This window comes from Protopterus annectens, chromosome 4.part0, assembly GCF_019279795.1.
Source record: "Protopterus annectens isolate FY-2018-M chromosome 4.part0, PAN1.0, whole genome shotgun sequence".
NCBI lineage: Eukaryota > Metazoa > Chordata > Ceratodontiformes > Protopteridae > Protopterus > Protopterus annectens.
In genome coordinates this window covers 891485111-891507089 of record NC_056733.1, presented here as the reverse complement: position 1 = coordinate 891507089, position 21979 = coordinate 891485111, and positions in this window count along the sequence as shown.

Sequence of the window (21979 nt, the reverse complement as noted above, 5' to 3'; positions counted from 1 at the left end):
GATGCGTGTCCCGAAAATGTCCCACTTTGGCCATTTGAAAAGGTGGCAACCCTATGTGCCACTGTCGAGCAGAGCCACAGAAGTGATCCCGGGTGAATTTCCTATTTCCCATCCAATCATCAAGATTTTTCTTGAAGAGTACTAATGAGGAGCTTTGTGTGATATAGCTAGGTAGTTTATTCCAGAGTATGGGAAGTCTCTGGGACAGGAATCTATCCCTCCGACATGTTCTGTTTATTGTGGTGACAAGGTTTAGGTCCCTAGAGTGTGTAGCTCGGAGGGATTGGGATTTCTTTAAGTGGAGCATGCCCAACAGCTCTGGGTTTGACATAGCTTTGTATATTAGGCAGAGATCATCTCTGAGTAGGCGATATGCGACAGAGTAAAGCTGGAGTTTTTTGAGACGGTCTGCGTAGGGCGTCTGTTTGAGGCCGGTAATCCTCTTTGTGAGGTATTTCTGCAGCCTTTCCAGTTGTTGTAGATGTCTTGTGAGGTACATACCAAAAGGGGTGTTGTACTCTATAATGGGTCTAATGAGTGATGAGTAGAGGGGAACAATGACCTCTTTTTTTCTGGATGAGAAACCTTTTGTGATGAGGTGTGCCACGTAGAAGGATTTCCTGAGTACTGTGGCGGCGTGATTATCAAAGGACAGACTACTGTCCACATATGTCCCAAGGTCTCTTATCACACTTTCGGTGTTAAGTATACTACCGCTTATGTTGTAGTTCATAGGTGCATAGTTTTTACCAAAGGGGATGACAATGCACTTTTTGGCTTTGAGCTTGAGGCCATGGCTTTGACACCAGGCATCTGTCTCAGTGAGGCCCTTTTGGAGGATGTCCACATTGTTATGAGTTTCGATTATGGCTCTTAGTTTGCAGTCATCTGTGACTTCGTTAGCCAAAGACCTTCTGTGTTAGCCTGTACTTCAGAGAAGTAGATTCCAAACAGGAGAGGACCCAGGACTGAACCCTGTGGTACTCCACTTGTCACTGGTCTGAAGTCGGATTTGGAGTCTGCTACTTTCACAGTGTGGGTTCTGTCAGTGAGCTAGTTGGCAACCCATCTTGTGACATAGGGATTTATACGTAGTTTAGTGAGTTTATCTATAATTTAGGAGTGAGGGGATGGTGTTGAAAGCCTTGGCAAGATCTAGATAGGCTGTGTGAACCACCTTGCCCTCGTCTACGTCTTTGGTGACTGCTTCAAAGAAGTTAGGGCGTGAGAGGGGGATAAAGTTAGCACTGAACCTATCTGCCAGGATGTTAGCAATATCAGTTGGGTCTGTATATTTAGTGCCATTGTGCTGTAACTCAGAGCAGATCTGAGTGTTGCCATTGAGATTCTTGACATAGCTATATAATGCTTTGTGGTTGTTTTTAGAATCAGTGGCAATTTTGTTTTCATTACTAGCTTTGGAGGATTTTATCAGGGATTGCAGCTTCTTACTGAGGCTGACCAGGGAGCTCCTCCACTCATGGGATTTTACTCTCTTTTGCAACAGTTTCTTCCTTGTTTTGTACAGTTTGTTTATGGCAGGGGACTACCAGATTGACTTCCTTTTTTTGGAGGCTAGTGTCTTGGTTCTGTTTAGAATAGCATGATCCATGCACTTGTGTAAGTGCTTATAAAGTGCAATTGTGTAGGACTCAGTAGTCATAACTGTATTGTCCATCTGCATGGGTGTCATGAAGTTCACCACTTCTGTCTTAAGAAGCATGAAGTTGGCTTTGGAGAAAATTTTTACAGTGGTTTCCTTAATGGGGGTGGCGGATGGATGTTGATATCTAGTGTAATTAGCTTGTGGTTGGATCGGTCCAATGAGGCGTTGACTTCAGGTGTGGAACAACGGTCACTCATGTTAGTAATGACTAGATCTAGGATATTGTTGCCCCCGGTGGGGGTGTGGATAAGTTGATCCAGGTCATTGGAGTTTATGAATTCCAGAAAGCATTACGCGAAGGAGTTGGTACATGAGTAGTTTTCCCAGTAATTGAAATCGCCCATTATTAGGGTGTTTGGTTGAACCCTAATATTTTCCAGTACATCAAGAAAAGAGGAGTGGGAATCATGGGGCATGGTGGAGGATCTGTAGCAAGCTACAATTTGGATTGCAGTTTTGCCCAGAGTTAGTTGCACTTGGATAACCTCGGCTGCATTATGCTGAGTAACTAGCCTGGAGGTGTGGATATCCTTAATGAATATGGACACACCTCTGCCTTTGGTGTTCCGGTCCAGGTTACATGGCCGAAAAGTGTGGTATGAGCTATAGCCTGGTAGTGCAGGGGTGCTCTCTGGAGCCTTGAACCAGGTCTCAGTCACTGCACAGATATCGATGTTCTCCATTTTAAGGAGTGCCTCGAGTGAATGCATTTTGAGATTTAGACTTCTAGCATTGAGTAGCATTACCCTTGGTTTTTGCTTGCCTGTTCCTGTTACTGTGGTGAATTTGTCATTTGAACCTTACCTAAAAAAGGCACTATAGGGGCAGCAAGAACCTTAGCCAGTATACAGAATCCCAGGGGTGACAGGTGCAGGCCATCTCTGGCAAAGCAGCATGGTCTGTCGACCATGTAATCCCAGGCAGACATATACTGGATCCCTTTAGAATGGCACCAGAAGCTTAGCCAATTGTTGAAGTCAATCATTTTCTCCTTGTACTGGGGTATCATTCTGGGTGATGGCAGAATGCTACTCAGGGCTAGGGTCATACCTGCCTGGGCTACAAGATCGGAGAGCTCTTCCATGTTTCTTTTCATGTAGTCTAAGGAGGTACGTCTCAGGTCATTCACACCAACATGGACAATGACAGAGTCATATTTGTACTTGTTGTGGAGTGACCTGAGTGTGTGGGTTATGTGGTGGATCCTGGCACCCGACAGGCAGCTGACAGTAACTTTCTCCTTGTTTAGCCTGTTGAGTGGGACATCAGTGTGCCTGACTATAGAGTCACCTATGAGTAGTGTGTTGGGTACGTTGTTTTGCCGTATTGGCTGTGGTTGAGTGGCACACTGAGTCTGCAAGCTATGTGTCATTTGGGTTGTGTTGGGGTGGAGGTTGCTTGCATTTCTGCTTTGGAGGTCTCTGTTGCTTGAGCAGATTATTATTGAGAGCCTCCGTGAATGTTTTTGTGTTTCTATGTGTGGATTTTGGTGGTGGAGATTTAGTGAGACTATGTGATGAGTGTGGTGTGGTGCAAGTGTTTACATTCTCGACTGTCAAGTTCAGTCTTGGTTGGAGAGAGCTTTACCTCCAGTTTGGCTAGATAAGTGCATCTCTCACAGGTTGTAGTGTTGGGTGGTAGGAGGAAAGGGTTGTCTGTGTACATGAGATAATTTCTACATTGCCCCAAGATGCCCAGATTCATCAGATAGACAGGAGAGGACACTGGAAGCTGACCCTTGGACATGCCTAAATCAAAAACTGTTTTCCTTAGATAAGTGAAGAAAGTGAGTACAAGAGCTGTTTTTCTCTAAGCAAGTGAGGAAAGTAAGTACCAAAACTGTTTTCCTCTAGGTAATGAGGAAGGTTGAGTGCTGTAGTAATTAATAGGTTATTTAGTGCTTACAAGTTCTGAACAAGTGCTGATCACGAATAAGCAAATTCAAGTGCTAAAACTAAGAATCTGTATCTGGACTAAACTAGTTACGGGAAAGCGGGAAAACAAGTGCAAATGCGGGCTTTTAAATCAGAAAGTTGAGAGAGAGAGAGATGGAAAACTGCCCAAACGGCCAATAACTACAATTTCTGGGCCAGAACCACTCCTTATGTGGTAGATAGGTTACCTAGTGCTTACCACTCCCACTGATAAGCTAGAAGGCTTCCCTCCAACACAGAAAGCTTGGGGGGCTCAGAAGCTTACATACAGTCCTGGATACAGCAAATCTTAATCTGGACTACACTACTTACAGGAAAGGTAGGAAACAGGCTTAGATTTTTTTTATATACAGAAAAGTAGCTAAAACAGCAGTAAAAACAATTCAAATACAGTGTAAGCTAGCACACTTAAGTATGTAGCAATGTTAGACCAAACAGTTTAAAAAATGCCAGAATAATAATAAGAAAGTTAGAACAAGCTGTTAACCAACTCTGTAAATGCTTCATTCCCCAGATAAAAATAGACAGCATAAAAAACGAAGTACTGAAACGAAGCAACCAGGCAGTCTCTCGTTGATATAAAACCAAATAAAATTTATTTTGTACAAGTGATGAGCGCTTTCGCTAAAAAGCTTCTTCAGATCAAAAAACAGTTTACATACTAATGAATTTCATTTAAATATAGAAATTCAAATAGTTTTCAGCCAATCACAATCATTACATCAATTAAATCTTAAAGTTATATCACTGTAGACAAATAATTTAGTTATTTTCTAAGTTGTATGTGTAAAAAATATATGGTATCAAAAAGTATTTTATCACTAATACTTGTAACTTAGCTCTCTGCTATACTAGATAAACCATTTTGACCTTGGCATCTGTGGTGCACACATATAATAATAAAAATATCTATATATTCGTCGGTCTATATACAGTTTTGCTGTTTCAGACTTCTAAAAAATTTATAAATGATGTCTCAGAATTCTAAGAAGTATAAATAACAGTAAGTAAAAATAAACAAATATAAATAAATAAATAACCAATGACCAAGATAAACATTCATATATCCATAATAGAAATACACATATGTGAGAAATTTCAGTGAGAATTATTTTTCATATCTATCTAAAATCCTTCATAACAGATATATTCAAACAAATTTATTTTCTAGATGTATTAAGCTAATAAATATTATATGGACCTTCTTTAAATCATTAGTGTATAAATGCATATATAGCAATACATCTATATAAAATATTTTATACAAAATAACAGATTATTAGAAATTATTGTTCAAAGTAGCTAGTTACTTTATTCAGACTGACAGGTTAATAACAACGAAGCTGATGTTCATTTGATATTTCTACGCTTATTTAATAGTGGTTTTATTGTGGCCCGTTCAGTTAGGCCACTACCTCTGTCAGCCCTTAATATAATTATCCAGTTATTTTCTTTATATTCTGTATGATTCTTAATATCTCCTTGCCGCATACTGGTAGAAATAACCTCTAATTTTCTGAAAGTAAATGTATGTGTATCTCCTGATCGTAGAAAGTGTTTGGCTAGTGCAGGAAAAGGTACAATTGGAAATGTTTATGGAAGAATTAAATATGCCAAGGTTAGAGGGAGATGAGATAAAAATGGTGCTGTATAAACAATCAACAGGAAAGTCCACAAGAGGAGGAGAAACACCAACTTCCTGGAAGAAAGCAGTGGTAGCTGTAATACCTAAAGAGGGTAAAGACCCATCAGATCCAGCTTCATACAGGCACATTTCAATACTAAACCATGATTATAAAGTGTTCATGTCTATAATGGCTCAAAGAATGGCAAAGGTGATGACAAACTGTATAGATATGGATCAGTGTGGTTTTCTGGAGGGAAGGCATACATATGATAACATTAACAGACGCTGATGATCCAGATGGAAGTTGAATGTAAGGAAATACCATTGTTGTTAGTGGATCTTGATGCAGAGAAAGCATTTGACAGAGTGAGCAGGGAGTTTATGAGCAGAGCAATGGAAGCATTTGCATTCCCTGATAAAATTATAAGTTTGATTATGAGGATATATGAGGGAACAGAGGCAAAAATTAAAGTGGGTGGGTTCCTCTGTGATCATTTCTGTTTGAGCAGAGGAATCAGGATGTCCTCTTTCCCTTTTGTTATTTGCGCTAAAGTCAAGGATATAATTGGTATGGTAGTCAGGAAAAGCTGGCTTTATTTGCAGATCATATTATTTTTTACCTGATAAAACCAGAAAAAGGACATTTCAGTGTTGTAGAACATTTTGAGACAGTTTCAAATCTTTTCGGGATACAAAATTAATGAAACTAAAACAAAGGCAATAGCCATAAATGATGTACCCACACACAAATTGGTTCAGCATATCCAAAAAAAAAGTCTTTGTTTCTTTTATTGTATCTATCTTACAAAATGTTTTTAACTATAAATGACTATCAATGATATTTATATTGTTATGATGTGATCACTATGTACTTTTTTTGTTTTTTATGTCTTGGAACTTTGATGCGATCACTATGTTCTTTTTTTCGTTTTTTATGTCTTGGAGCTTTTCTCCCCGGGCCTCTGATGAAAATGGACATATATCCAGTCAGACTATCCCGGTCAACAAATGTAAAATAAAATAAATAAAATATTTATGGGAACATAATAAATGAAGTACTTAGAGGAGTATGGATTAAAAACGATTCTGGTGTAGCAGTTAAGGATATGTGGGAAGAGACTAAATAAAAGATAATACAAAAATTCAGAAACTGGAAGCTCTGTTATATGGCTATGGATAGTAAGATACAAGCAGTTAAAATGTTTTTAGTCCCTTTAGTTTTATACACAGGTCAGGCATAGTTTTATGAACCAGAGTAGAAGTTGTGGATAGTAATTAATAAAGCGCTGAAGGATTTTATCTTGGAGGGGAAGATGGCAAGAATCAAGTGGGATAAGCTGACTATTCCAATTGAACAAAGAGTTTTGCGATTACCCAATCTGAAAGGGTATTTCAGAGCTATGCAGCTAAGGCTCCTATACATACCACAAGTAGAAACCTATAATTCAAATTGGAAAGGGATGATGATGAAACAGGGGGAAGCTCAAGAAACAAGGAGAGACTGGGATTTTGGATGCAGATCCTTAAGGAGAATAACAATAACCATTGCAGAATATTAAAGTTATAAAGTAGCAGAAAGTATTCTAAGGACTAAGCCAGCACAGGACAGAGAAAGGAGATTCTGTCAATAGGGATGTCTGCAATTATGGATATAGACAATAGGCAAGAGGGGGTGGAATTTATTGGAGAAAATTGGTAAAAGAACCAAGGTATTGGGAACAAATACTTAGAGATGGAAAGATAATAGAATGGGACGAGGTAAAAAATTTATTGAGACTGCAAAACAGAGATTGCATTCCCTATCGGGGACTGATATCAGAGTATAGGCAAAGAGAAAGAAAAAGTGGGATCCTAAGCGAAAGACCAGCATTGGTAGAGTTTTCAATATAATCTAGATCAGAAGCTGCTGTTAAAAAGGAATAATTAGTAGAGCATACAAAATATTGCATGATCACTATAAGAATCAATCAGAGGAGGTTAGACTTAGAAAGGATTGGGAAGAGAGATTGGATAAGCATTTCTCAAAGAAACAATGGGGGGAAATATGTATACTTCCAAGATATGCAACAAAGTCTAGAAGATTTAGAATCTTTGGTCAGAAGTGATTACAAAGGTATTTTTATACCCTAATTAGACTCCAAAGAATTTTTCCTCAGGTAGACAACAAATGTTGGAGGTGTGATGAAGATGAAAGAGGTAACTGGGAACATATTTTCTGGGAGTGTAAAAAAATATTTCCTGGGAGTCTAATGAGTTGGCAGACTTTAAAGATTCCCTGCTGACTGCTCTATCAGAGATATTGGGTGAGCCAACTGGTGTAACTAAGGAAATTATTTTTTTGAGCTATGATACAGACTTGGAATTGTCTTCCTGAGTCTAAATTATGGTGGCTGCCAAAAACAATTACTCGAAAATGGAAATCAAAGTCTAAACCAACTTTACTAGAAGTAGTGAATATAGCAACACAGATAAAACAACTGGATTTGGGATCTTAAGGGTAGGAGCAAATTACACAGGAAAAATGGCAATTGTAGTAACAATACATGCAGAAGAAGAACAAGGTTTAAAAAAAAGGCAAAACTTGAATGAGCTATGTAATGTTTGACTGACAATGGTTGGATAGATTATACGTGATGTATAATGTTTGCAACTACAGTTATGTTAACATGGTTTGTAATGTATAATGTTTGTAAATAAAATTATGTCAATACAACTTGGTTTTGATTTATATAAATGTATGATTGCCTATGTCACCCATGATAATTTAATAAAGATGTTTCTTGTTTAGAAAAAATAATTAGAGTTATAAAATTCTTTCACTTCATAAAATGTATATTAATTCACACTCTCTTATTCTGTCAATGTCTCAAGTTAGTAATACTAATATTTTAAGACTGTCCCTGATTGTTCCCAGTTACCTCTGTATTTGTCCCTGATTCTTTTGAGTTTTTGCCCCGACTGGTTGAGAGCTATGCTGGCAAGGGTTGAGGGGGTGGTAGCACCCCCCAGTTTCACAGTAACAAAGGCTAACAACAACAAATCCTTATCTACTGTTTTAGCAATAAATAAATTGTATGAAGAGACCAAAGAACAAGCTGTGAATTAAAATTTCCTTGTCATAATCACCATATTGTGCAGATTTATTTAGTTATACAGGTTAACAACCTGTAAGAATGCATTTCCTGTTCCTGTGTTTACTTTTCCCTGTATTACCTGATCTGCAGGAATTCCTCGGACAACTGTGAAGAAAGGTAGGAGTTAAATTTCATCACTAGCAGTGTTTGTTAACTTCGGTGCTGTCAGCCAGTTGTTCACTGACCTAACCCGCGTGAACATTCAAAGTGAGTTCTGCTCTTCAGAATCACTTTTCTTCCCCTCTGCATGCCCTCCATCTGCCCATCAGCTTCTCTTAGGAGCTACTCCTGTAGCTCAGTTTTGTTCCTGTATGTCCCGGTACCCCATGTTTATTCACCCCAGGTGTGGGACCACGCTAGTGGTGGGTGGGATAGCTGGCAGCATCTCATTTTCATATGCCCTAGCTGGGCAGAGCTACTGATGTCACACACATCACTGCATGTACTATCAGTTAGTCCAATGCCCCCTATCCCCCCGTCCAATATCTGTGTCAAACTGTAATAGCAAATCAACCACAACACTACTTCCACTTACTGATGACACACCAGATCGTCAATAGAACCCTTTTCCACTGGAGTGAACAAGCTGAGAAAAAGACCCTTTTTATAGCCACACACTGACTGGTTCCTGTAGTGACAGAGTCATTAATCAAACTCAGTTCACATACCATAAATCATTGAATTTGTGGTACATCCAAGTTCCAGTGTTTTTTATCTTCACATTGCATTACTACTTCAGTGAGCAGTAAGAGTTGGGGGGCACTTCTAATGCCCTTTACAAAACAGAAATTACTGACTGTGCTAATGACCTGAACAGTATTCAGGAAAATCTTTCCACAGAATCTCTGCTCCTGTTCTATAACTAGGCTGAACGCTGGAAGTTCAGTTACACTACAGTTTAAATCTACGAGCTACAATGCAATAATTTACTGTAACTGATGTATTTCTGAATGAAACTGGGCAGTATGGAATGCTGCCTTCTCCCCTGTACTAAATTATTTTGTACAAAGTTAAAGTGAAAATAACCCAGATATGTGCTCATAATGAAAAAAGAAATGGCAGGTTATGTGCAACAGAAGGTATATTAAATGTTTATGTGACACTCTAGTCATTATTCATTTTTATTTTGTTCTAAACTAAAATGTCCTGGTGGGGCAGAAAAACGAATCTGATTTTGTATTTTAGTGGGGATTTTTTCTTTCCATAATACAATTTTAGTCTTTACTGAATGAGATTATCTTGCTCTAATCACTTACACCAAGTTTTGTTTACATTTTGATAGTGTGGTGGAATAAAATGATAAAGCCCTGACTATGACCCAGGCAACCAGAGTTCGAACATTGTTTCAGGTGACTGATGGGCTGGTAGGAAGGGATTGGTGGCATCTATCCTGGGAGGGACAGTGGTGGCTCTTGGGTAAATGTACTTGCCACTCCAGCATGCTGCAACAGAGTTAATCACTATCAAAAGCAGCAGTAAGCTAGGAAGGGTGCGCACTGTGCTTGCCCAAACCATTTAACAGTATCTGTTTTGCATAGGAAGGAGCGCACGCATGCAGAAATGGGGGAACACAGATAGCTGCAGAAATGATGCGGGTAGTCACATCACCACCAGGGGGTGAGGCTAGGTTGAAAAAATAGAAATGCTCTCATGGACAAGATGCTGGTAACACATAAAGAACCTACAATGCCTGCCCAGATGATGGATCCTCACCACACACACACACACACACACACACACACACACACACACACACACACACACACACTCGCACTGTTAAGGTGTGTTTTTCTTTTTTTTTTTTTTTTTATTCTATATTCGAACTTCCAAAAGTCGACCATATGGTCTGGAACATATGGTATTCAGCATTTTGGACGTTCGAATACATGACATACATCCATTCCAGAGAATGGGAATTCTCTGAGAAACATAAGACTTGATTTCTTTCAGTTATGATTTTCGCTTTTTTAGGTGACTATTAGACTGAGTACCCTGAAGGGTCATTTTTAAGTCAATTTAGTAATCTGATGTCAGAATTAAACTCTGTACCTTGTACCTATGAAGCAAAAACATCAACCATTTGACCAAACCCACTACTTAGATCATTATGCCAGTAAGTTTCTGTCACTAGCACCACATTCCTTTACAGGAAAACTACAAAGTAAAAGAGTTGTGAATTTCTGAAGGTTCGTTCAGTAGGTTTATGCCTCAGGGGGGAAGGAAGAAAGCAGGTGTACATAGGAGTACACAATAAAACAGCTATGAATTTCTTAGAAAGCCACATTTTTATGGCCCAAAGGGTGGGAAGGAACAAACAGCTTCAAATTCGTTGCTGTGTTGGTTTCTTTCAGATCAAAAGCCTTAAAATGTAATAAATAAAATGATACAAGCCAGCAAGGGAGATAGCATCCAGAAGTATTATAAAACATTTATATAACCCAACATGCTATACACTGAAGAGACTGAGAAAGTGATCAGGATCCATCTAACAAAAGAGACAGAGAGGGAGAGACATGGACCTTTTCATTATACAGAATGGAAGTAGCCAGGTATTTTGGTTAAGGAAGCAGAACTATGGAATAATGTAAGCTGTCTTTGTAATTTGGTGCTACATCCACAGCTCTTGGGACCCATGCCTCTCAACTTCCTAACAAGAAAAATGGGCAAAACCTAAAATAAAAAGGTGACAAAAGACCAAAAAAGGGACATATTTTAAATACTGCTCTTATAAACTTAGTAAGTTGATAGAATAACATGATTATGCTAGTATGCATTTTTTGAAGGATGTAAAATTTAAAACTCAAAAGTGTATCATTATTTAGTGACTTCAATCCTCAGTGTTTTGCCAGAAAACCACAAATTTTATGAAGAACAGACCAAAATATTTAGCAAAAATCTGGACGTTCTGTGAAAATCTGGACTGTTGAGTGGTATGTTGAGACCTCATTCTCAGTACCATTTTTTTAAATCTGGTGGCCATTTTGAGGGAAGCTATAGCAACAATTCAGTAGGTATAAAAGAAAGTAAAAATTACATATTATGGCTTTAGGTGAGTTATCAAAAAGAAGACTAAAAACAATGTGGTCTGAAAGTGAAAGCTTAACTTTGGATCCACTTTTCATCAACACATTTATAATGATGAGAGAGTAATAATATATTTTTTTCTGTCAGCCACAAATATCTGAATGATGCTTTCACTTTAGCTAAATCTAAATTTTCAGTTATTTATTTCAATAAAAGAATGCTTAAATACCATCAAGATGCACATTAAAGGATCAAAACAACAAAGTAAAAGCTTTTACAGACAAGCGACCCATACACTAGAGCTGAATTGATTTTTTATTTATTATTTTTAAAGCAGGTAAGGAGGACCTCTGGACACAAGCATCATTTTTCAGGAGTTACCCAGGTTAAGTGCATTGCTGAAAGTCACACAGTAGGTAAATGAAGGCCGTGGGAATCAAACCCAGGACTACAGGAAGCAGTTAGTTAAAAGCCTTAATCCTTTGCATGGCCAAACTTGAATAGAATCTAAAAACGTTAGAGCTTATGCAAAACTAGAGTGGTTATTTAAATCACGTGTTTGCACTTATCTGCTCCACTCCAGAAGTTGTGTGTTGGAGCATCTTTTCCTTTTCTATCTGAGTCTGTTATCAGTGATCTCCAGTCACGTGCCCACAATCTTGCTGTGGCTGTCTGTACATTATTCTCACCTTTCATTGTTCTCACCATGCATTATTTTCACCATGCATTATTCTCACTGTGCATTATTCTCATCATGCATTATTGTGCATTATTCTCACTGTGCATTATTTTCACCATGCATTATTCTCACTGTGCATTATTCTCATCGTGCATTATTGTGCATTATTCTCACTGTGCATTATTTTCACCATGCATTATTCTCACTGTGCATTATTCTCATTGTGCATTATTGTGCATTATTCTCACTGTGCATTATTCTCATTGTGCATTATTCTCACCATGCATTATTCTCACCGTGCATTATTCTCACCGTGCATTATTCTCACCATGCATTATTCTCATCGTGCATTATTGTGCATTATTCTCACTGTGCATTATTCTCACCATGCATTATTCTCAGCGTGCATTATTCTCACCGTGCATTATTCTCACTGTGCATTATTCTCATCGTGCATTATTCTCACCGTGCATTATTCTCACCATGCATTATTCTCACCATGCATTATTCTTACAGTGTATTATTCTCACCGTGCATTATTCTCACCGTGCATTATTCTCATTGTGCATTATTCTCACTGTGCATTATTCTCACCATGCATTATTCTCACCATGCATTATTCTTACAGTGCATTATTCTCACTGTGCAATATTCTCACCGTGCATTATTCTCATTGTGCATTATTCTCACCGTGCATTATTCTCACTGTGCATTATTCTCACTGTGCATTATTCTCATCATGCATTATTCTCACTGTGCATTATTCTCACCATGCATTATTCTCACCATGCATTATTCTTACAGTGCATTATTCTTACCGTGCATTATTCTCACCGTGCATTATTCTCACCGTGCATTATTCTCACTGTGCATTATTCTCACCATGCATTATTCTCACCGTGCATTATTCTCACCGTGCATTATTGTCACTGTGCATTATTCTCACCATGCATTATTCTCACCATGCATTATTCTCACTGTGCATTATTCTCACTGTGCATTATTCTCACCGTGCATTATTCTCACTGTGCATTATTCTCACCGTGTATTATTATCACCGTACATTATTCTCACTGTGCATTATTCTCACCGTGCATTATTCTCACAGTGCATTAATTCCACTATGCATTATTTCCACTATGCATTATTCTCACAGTGCATTATTCTCACCATGCATAGTAAACACTCCCTTGCCCATGCTTGGAACAAACTTCCCCTTGACTTACATTTAAACTCCCACACCTCACACTTTAAAAATGAACTAAAAGCTTATTTTCTCAATTCCAGAACCTGCCTTTGCCATGACCCTACTTAGTCTTCCTTCCCTTTATGTACCCTCAAAAGGACCATACTTAGTACCTCATTGCACCTCTCTCTCCAATGTGTTTACTATGCATTTGCATAATTTTATACAAACAAAAACATTTTATTGTTGACCTATTGAACTATATCAATGTGAAATTGTTACTTAGCTTCTTTTTAATGCAACTTTAACTTTATACATGTAACCCAAGATATCTGAATCTTTTTGCTATAACTGCTATTATATCAATATTGTTTAAAATTGTACTTGTTTATAATGTACTACTGGAGCTTTTCTCCTCAGGTCTCCACTGAAAATGGGCCACAAGCCCAGTTGGACAAACCCGGTTAACAAATGTTAATAAATAAATAAAATATAAATTATTCTCACTGTACATTATTCTCACCGTGCATTGTTCTCACCGTGCATTATTCTCACTGTGCATCATTCTCACTGTGCATTATTCTCACCATGCATTATTCTCACTGTGCCTTATTCTCACTGTGCCTTATTCTCACTGTGCATTATTCTCACTGTGCATTATTCTCATTGCGCATTATTCTCTTTGTGCATTATTCTCATCATGCAATATTCTCATTGTGCATTATTCTCACCGTGCATTATTCTCATCGTATATTATTCTCACTGTGCATTATTCTCATCGTGCATTATTCTCACTGTGCATTATTCTCACCGTGCATTATTCTCATTGTGCATTATTCTCACTGTGCATTATTCTCATTGTGCATTATTCTCACTGTGCATTATTCTCAATGTGCATTATTCTCATCATGCATTATTCTCACTGTGCATTATTCTCACTGTGCATTATTCTCACCGTGCATTATTCTCACAGTGCATTATTCTCACCATGCATTATTCTCACTGCGCATTATTCTCACCGTGCATTATTGTGCATTATTTTCACTGTGCATTATTCTCACCGTGCATTATTCTCATCGTGCATTATTCTCACCATGCATTATTCTCATCGTGCATTATTCTCACTGTGCATTATTCTCACCATGCATTATTCTCATCATGTATTATTCTCATCGTGCATTATTCTCACTGTGCATTATTCTCATCGTGCATTATTCTCACTGTGCATTATTCTCACCGTGCATTATTCTCACAGTGCATTATTCTCACCGTGCATTATTCTCACTGCGCATTATTCTCACCATGCATTATTATGCATTATTCTCACTGTGCATTATTCTCACCATGCATTATTCTCACTGTGCATTATTCTCACCGTGCATTATTGTGCATTATTCTCACTGCGCATTATTCTCACCATGCATTATTCTCATTTGCATTATCAGTAGTTTCACTATTGTTTTCACAACACAGAGCCGAGCAAGTTCTGTTCAGCTACTCTTTCTGAACCTGCCGAAATTAATTTTTTGTAACCCTCTGATTAAGTTACATCATGAGCAATACGTGTTATTAGAGTATTTATATTGACTGTCATGTATCTAAAAACTGCAAGAAAATGTACTAAAGATCATTAAGTGGGAGGGGGGTGGCATAATGGTTAAGGTCTTACCTCACATATACAAAGTACTGGGTTTGATTCTGACCTTTGGTTATTAGCTAGGCTTGAAATACTCTGCAGACTGATAACCTATGAACACATGGGCAGAGAAACGAGGGATTAAAATACTAATAATACTGTACAAGAAGCTACAGTTCCTAGTCCAATGACATTATACACTTCCCTGCAGTATAACTCTTCTAAATATTGTAATGTAAATAATGCAACAGTTCAGCAAGTGATAAGTAACTCCATAGTCACACCAATGGGCAGAGACAGACCACTGGAATTCAGCTGGTTTGCATACGTAAAGCTACAGCCTTGGAGATTGTATGTAGAAGCTGGTCATGCCTGAGTTCATAGGTTCATAGGTAGGTACTAGGCTATTGGCCCTAGGACCTATACAAGTATAGCCAAAAATGTACCCTGGCTTTCGCCCCCAAGAAAATTATTTTCCTGTGCCCCTCTCAAGCAGAACCACAGAAGTGATCCCCGGGGTGAATTTCCTATTACCCATCCAATCATCAAGATTTTTCTTGAAGAGTGCTAATGAGGAACTTTGCTTGACATGAATGGGTAGTCTGTTCCAGAGTATGGGAAGTCTCTGGGACAGGAATCTATCCCTCCAGCATGTTCTGTTTATTGTGGTGACAAGGTTTAGGTCCCTAGAGCGTGTAGCTCAGAGGGATTGGGATTTCTTTAAGTGGAGCATGTCCAACAGCTCTGGGTTTGACATAGCTTTGTATGTTAGGCAGAGATCGCCTCTGAGTAGGTGATATGCAACGGAGTAAAGCTGGACTTTTCTGAGACAGTCTGAGTGTTCTTTTTATTTATTTATTTTTTTTGATAAGCATGTTTATTGAAACATGACTAGAACAGTAGCACACTAATAGAAAAAAAATAGTAACATTTTTCATTCGGTTATACTCATTATTCCTTTTAACAATTATCATTCACTCCAGCATTATATAAATTATTCATGTCCTTCCCTTAAAACCTCACTCCTCCTCCTGAACATTATTCTGCATATACTATTGCCACAGATTCTATTTACTTCTATGTAATTTACTATTTGCTTTTTCTGCGGATCCCAAATCCAGTTATTTATCTCCTTTACCATATTCAGTACTCCAGTTAAAGTTGATTTATGTTTTGATTTCCATTTTCTAGTAATTGCTTTTTTTGGCAGCTAGTATTATTAAACGTAGTAAGGTCATGCTATGTCTAGGCAATTCACAGCTTATCTCCCAGCTCAAAAACTTAATTTCCTTAGTTACAACAATATGCTCTCCCGATATTTCTAACAGAACTCTCTGTAGGGAACTTTTAAAATCTGCCAAATCATTATATTCTCAGAGCACATGTTCCCAATTATCCATCTCTTCCCCAACACACCTCCAGCATTTGCTGTCTACCAGAAGTCTGACCGGTGTATAAAAAATACCTATGCAAGGACTTCCAAGCAAAATTCCTAAACCTTCTGGAGTTTGTTGCATGCTTGAGAGCCATAAAGATGCATTTCCGTTGTTCAGTGGTAAATTGCCTTTCCAGTCTCGCTCCCAATTTTTTCTGACTTTTCTAATTCTTATAGTTATCATGTAAATATTTTATATGCCCTACTAATTATCCCCTTTTTTAAGAGCTGCTTCTGTTCTAGATTCTGCAAAAACTCTAAACCAGCAGGTCTTTTGCTTAGCACCCTCCTGGCCTATGCTCTTTGCCTATAGTCTGTGATCGATCCTTAGTATGGAAGACAGTTCCTAACCTACATTTCAAACTCTTACTTAGCCTCAGCCCACTCTATTAACTTTCCCTGCCCAGTTATTTACTCTACATACTTTGGTTCCTTTGCTAATTTTCTCAAATAAACTCCAGCTCCCTGTTGCCTATTTTCTGTACCCTTAGTTGCAGTCATCCCTGTTGGTAAAAATCTCTTCTCTTCATTCTTGTGTTGGCTTAGTTCTTAGAATACTGCCTGCTGCTTTACAGATATAATATTCTGTATGGTTGTTGTTATTCTCCTTAAGGACCTGCATCCAAACTCCTACTCTCTTCTTATTTCTCAGACTCTTCCATTTCATAAACATCCTCTTCCACTTTAATTTACGATCTTCTGCTTGTATTATGTATTTAAGCCTTAATTGTGCAGCTATAAAGTATCCTTTCAAACCACGTAAATCTAAACCACCTTGCTCCATAGAGAGAATCAATTTATCCCACTTAACTCTTCTCCTCAAAAAATAAATTCCTTCAAGTCTTCTTTAATTATGGTCCACAGCTTGTCTAGTAATAAAAGCGTGGCTGACCTGCATATAGGTTTAAGAGGACTAAAACAATTTTTACTGCTTGTATCTTGCTATCCGATTCCATAATCAAAACTTTCCAGTTTCTCAGGTTTCCGTATTACCAACTACCGCAACAGAATCCTTTTTAATCCATACACCTAAGTACTTCATCTTGTTATGCCCCTATAAATGCAGGTTTTGCTGGATAAATTCATGGGGTTATTTAGTTTACCTCTATAGCCTTTATTTTATCTTCATTAATTTTATACTTAGAAAAGAACTGAAACTGTCTCAAGATGTTCCACAACACCAAAATGTAATTTTATGGATTAATCAAATAAAGAAATAATATCATCTCCAAATAAGGCTAACTGTTCTTGATTACTATACCAGTTACATCCTTCAATTTGTCCACTAATACAGCACATCTGTGCCATTCTCAATCACATTAGTCCAGCTTATCATTTCGTCACACTAGTCTGAGGACTTTGCATCTTTATCACCAGCTTAGTCTTTGGTTTTCCTGAGCAAACTTCAGCAAATATGGTCTCACCACTTCCCAGTACTAAAGAAGAATGACCTCAGTTTTGTCAAGTCTTCACTCTCCAAGCCACCCACCTCCGTGTCCTGTTTATCTTTGCCAAAGCTGTTTCACTCATTAATTGTACGGTCATTTTCCTTCCCTGTCCTCTACTGGGTCACTCCTACTTTTCTTCTTAAATTCCTTCACAATAAAAAGCATAAACTCACAGTTTTGCATCAAACACTAAATGCAACTTAAATACTCACTCCAGAAGATGCCCCAGTCTTCTTCTGCTAATGCACCAATGTTGCCGACATGTGACAATTCTGGTGTTACACAGATATAAAACACTGACTATGGCTACTTGGCTTGGGATCCAGAGTCTACTACTCAGGGGAAGGACACACAAGAAATAATGTGGAAATTGTGGTGAAGGAAAGACTTCAGAAGATGGGAGGGGATGCCAGCAGAATTAGTAAGAGATTTATGCCAGTCAGACTCCAGTGTAAGGATAGGCCACTATTCATAATCTTAGCCTTTGCCCCACAGCAGGATTGCAACAGTGAAAAAAATTAGTGCAGGATCAAGTATAAAGCAGGACAAAATGAGTTGGTGTCGATAACAGTGGACCTGAATGCACATATCGGGACATATAGAACAAAATATGAGGACTGCCTGGGTGCACATGGGTGGGTTAACAGGAATAAAGAAGAACAGACCATTCTGGACTTCTGTCTGTCATATGAATTGATGTTGACCAACTTATGAAGTTATGGTTCAGCAAGACATAGTCACAAGATCACAAACAGGAGTGGCCAACATGCAACTTGGATAGATTTCCTCCTAGTATGGAAAGGGCACTAGCATAGACTCAGACATTGCAAAGTCATCCCCAGTGAACAAGTCAGCCCACAGAATAAACCACTGGTTGCCATAATCAGCTGTAAGCAGTGGTCAGAGAAGGCTCTAAGGTCAATAGAGAACAGGCTGAAGATCTGGAAGCTGACTTGAGAGAAAGCACAAGTGTTCAAGGAAACACTCAAGACTCTAGCACCTTAGGAAGAAGACGAGGAAATAGATGGAGTTGAAGAAGAATGGCAGCACCTCAAAATAACATGTATGAGGACTACAGAACAGGTATGGTGATGAGCCAGGCATGGAAATATTAAGGTACCTAAGAAAAGCTGGCAGTGGAATACAGACATCCTTGAAGTCATCAAAACAAAGAAGGTGTACAGAAAACAATTGAGATAGGAAAGACGGACAAGGCTAAAAAGGAATACTGGTTGGCTAAAAAAATAAGCTAAGAGAGCAAAACAAAGATTCAGAGGCACTCTACCAACTTCTGGAAAGTGACTCAGCAGATGGCACAAAACAGCTCTTATCAGGTTGCAAGGCAAAGTCAGAAATATAAAGAATATAGTCATCAGATACTCTTCATAAAAAATGTCAAAAACAACCTGCTCACCAGTCCACAGGATATCAAAGGCAGATGGAAGGAGTATTTCCAGCAGGTTCTGAATGAAGAAAACCCACCAGAAACTGTACTGCCTCAGACACAGCCTACAATGAGAGAAGAAGATGAGCCAACCCTAGAAGAAGTAAGAACAGCACTAAGGAAGATGAAGTCAGGGAAAGCAGCAGGCTCAGGTGAGGACATGGCAAATATAATCAAGATGTTAGGTGAGTTAGGGGAAAAATAGCTCCAGGGGGGTACTCATAGAAAAGGCATACCCCAGATGACTAGAGACTAAGCATTCTAATAACAGTGTATAAGAATAAAGCATTCACAATCATGGCTAATACAGAGGTATCAAAGTCCCATATATATTGGTATAATTAATTCAGGTTATGTATGAGGACCTAATGGCAGAAGTACAAACAATGTTCCAATTCACAGAGTGGTTCCCAGTAGCAGTGGGTGTGTATCAGGATTCAGCCTTGAGTCCACTGCTGTTCGTATTGATGATGGACTACATTAGCAAACAGGTCAGAAGGGACATATCAACAAAGCTGCTATACGCAGACAATGTGGCATTACAGACAGACTCTAAACAAAAACTTCAGCGAATAACAGGGGAATAAAATACAAACTGAAGGCACGCAGCATGAAACAGAGCACAAATAAGCATTTGTAATGGCAGCAAATGGGAGAAATCAGAAGATGATGAGAACTGAGATCGAAGGGAACATAGTGGAACAGGTGAACAGCTTCAAGTGTCTGGGACACAGTGGTTGAGGAGAAAGGAAGTATGAATAGGTCAAAGGTAGAATTAGATGGACTGCAGCTACCTGGCACAGAGTGTCAGGGATAGTGTGTGACATACAAATGCCAAAGAAGCTGAAAAGTAAACTATATAAAACAGTGCTGTAACAAGTACTATAGTATAGTGCAGAAACCTGGGCAGTGACGGCAAGTACTACAGTATAGTACAGAAACCTGGGTAGTGATAGCAGAGCAGCTGAGAGAGACAAAGGTGACAGAGATGAAGACAGGTGGTAGGATACACATTGTGGGACACAGAAAGAGAACATCAAAGTAGAAGTGTAAGTAACTCCAATTGCAGAGAAAGTAGAAAAGAGCAGATTATAGTGGTTCAGGCACATGTGCAGGACAGTAGAAGACAGTCTGGTGATCAGGCACACGTGCAGGACAGCAGAAGACAGTCTGGTGATCAGGCACACGTGCAGGACAGCAGAAGACAGTCTGGTGATCAGGCACATGTGCAGGATAGCAGAAGACAGTCTGGTCATCAGGCACATGTGCAGGACAGCAGAAGACAGTCTGGTGATCAGGCACACGTGCAGGACAGCAGAAGACAGTCTGGTGATCAGGCACACGTGCAGGACAGCAGAAGACAGTCTGGTGATCAGGCACATGTGCAGGATAGCAGAAGACAGTCTGGTCATCAGGCACATGTGCAGGACAGCAGAAGACAGTCTGGTGATCAGGCACATGTGCAGGACAGCAGAAGACAGTCTGGTGATCAGGCACATGTGCAGGACAGCAGAAGACAGTCTGGTGATCAGGCACATGTGCAGGACAGCAGAAGACAGTCTGGTGATCAGGCACATGTGCAGGACAGCAGAAGACAGTCTGGTGATCAGGCACATGTGCAGGACAGCAGAAGACAGTCTGGTGATCAGGCTCACGTGCAGGACAGCAGAAGACAGTCTGGTGATCAGGCACATGTGCAGGAAAGCAGAAGACAGTCTGGTCAAGAAGATTTGGACAGACAAGAGGAAGGCAAGAGGAAACAAGAGCATCCAGCAAAGAGGTGGATGGATTATGTGAGACAAGACCTGCGACAGTCAGGCATGAGTGTCAAAAAAGGTAGCCGAGTGGCAATGAATAAAGAGAGATAGCAACAGCTGATTTGACAAGCCATTCCCATGAAGAAAATGGGAAAAAGGCCATTCATAATGGTGATGATATGGCCCAGGTGACCTAAATTCAATATGCAATTTGGGCATCTGGCATGGGAAGATGGAGTAAGTAGCCACTGTCAACTCACCCATCCCGAAGTGAGGGACACTATTCTAGCTCACTAATTGGGTGACACCATGCAGGAGGAGTAGGTGTTAAATTCTTGGAACATGGGCCTGTTAAGTGCATGCTCTACAGTGCACATGTGCAAACTGGTGGGGGAAGAGTTCAGCACGGGGAGACGGGGAGGCATGCTACCCATAGTGTTAACATGCAGTAGAGCTCGAACAGCCACTGAGAAAAAAGGGGTTGCTCCAACAAGGGAAGAGGAAGATGGCCAACTTCCTGCCACTTGACTCTTGTCCTTGAGAACAGATGGTCTGACAGGACTTGCTGGGCAGGAACTAATGGGATACATGACTTTGGCCCTACTTGGGAATACCTGTCACTTGACAAAATAAAGTAGCTGACTGTATGCAGACAGGGGAGCCATCGGGTCAGATGACCCCAATACTAACTCTATTACACCTCCCTGCGTAAACGGTTTTGCCTGTCAGTTTCCCATCTACATCATAGTTTTATGCCTAACACCACTCATGCCTCTTCAATTTTCCCAAAGACTGCAGTGAGGCACTGTGCTGAAGGGTAAATGGCTAAACAGACTACATCAACAAGACTTTGCTTACCCAAAGCCATGATAAGCCAAATCAGAAAACTGATCAACTTAGAGAGGCATGACTTCACCAATAGAATGCAGTGATGACATTATTGTATAATACAAACAGCAAACAGACTCTCTGGTATATTATTAATACTCTTTCTTGATTACAAGTGAAA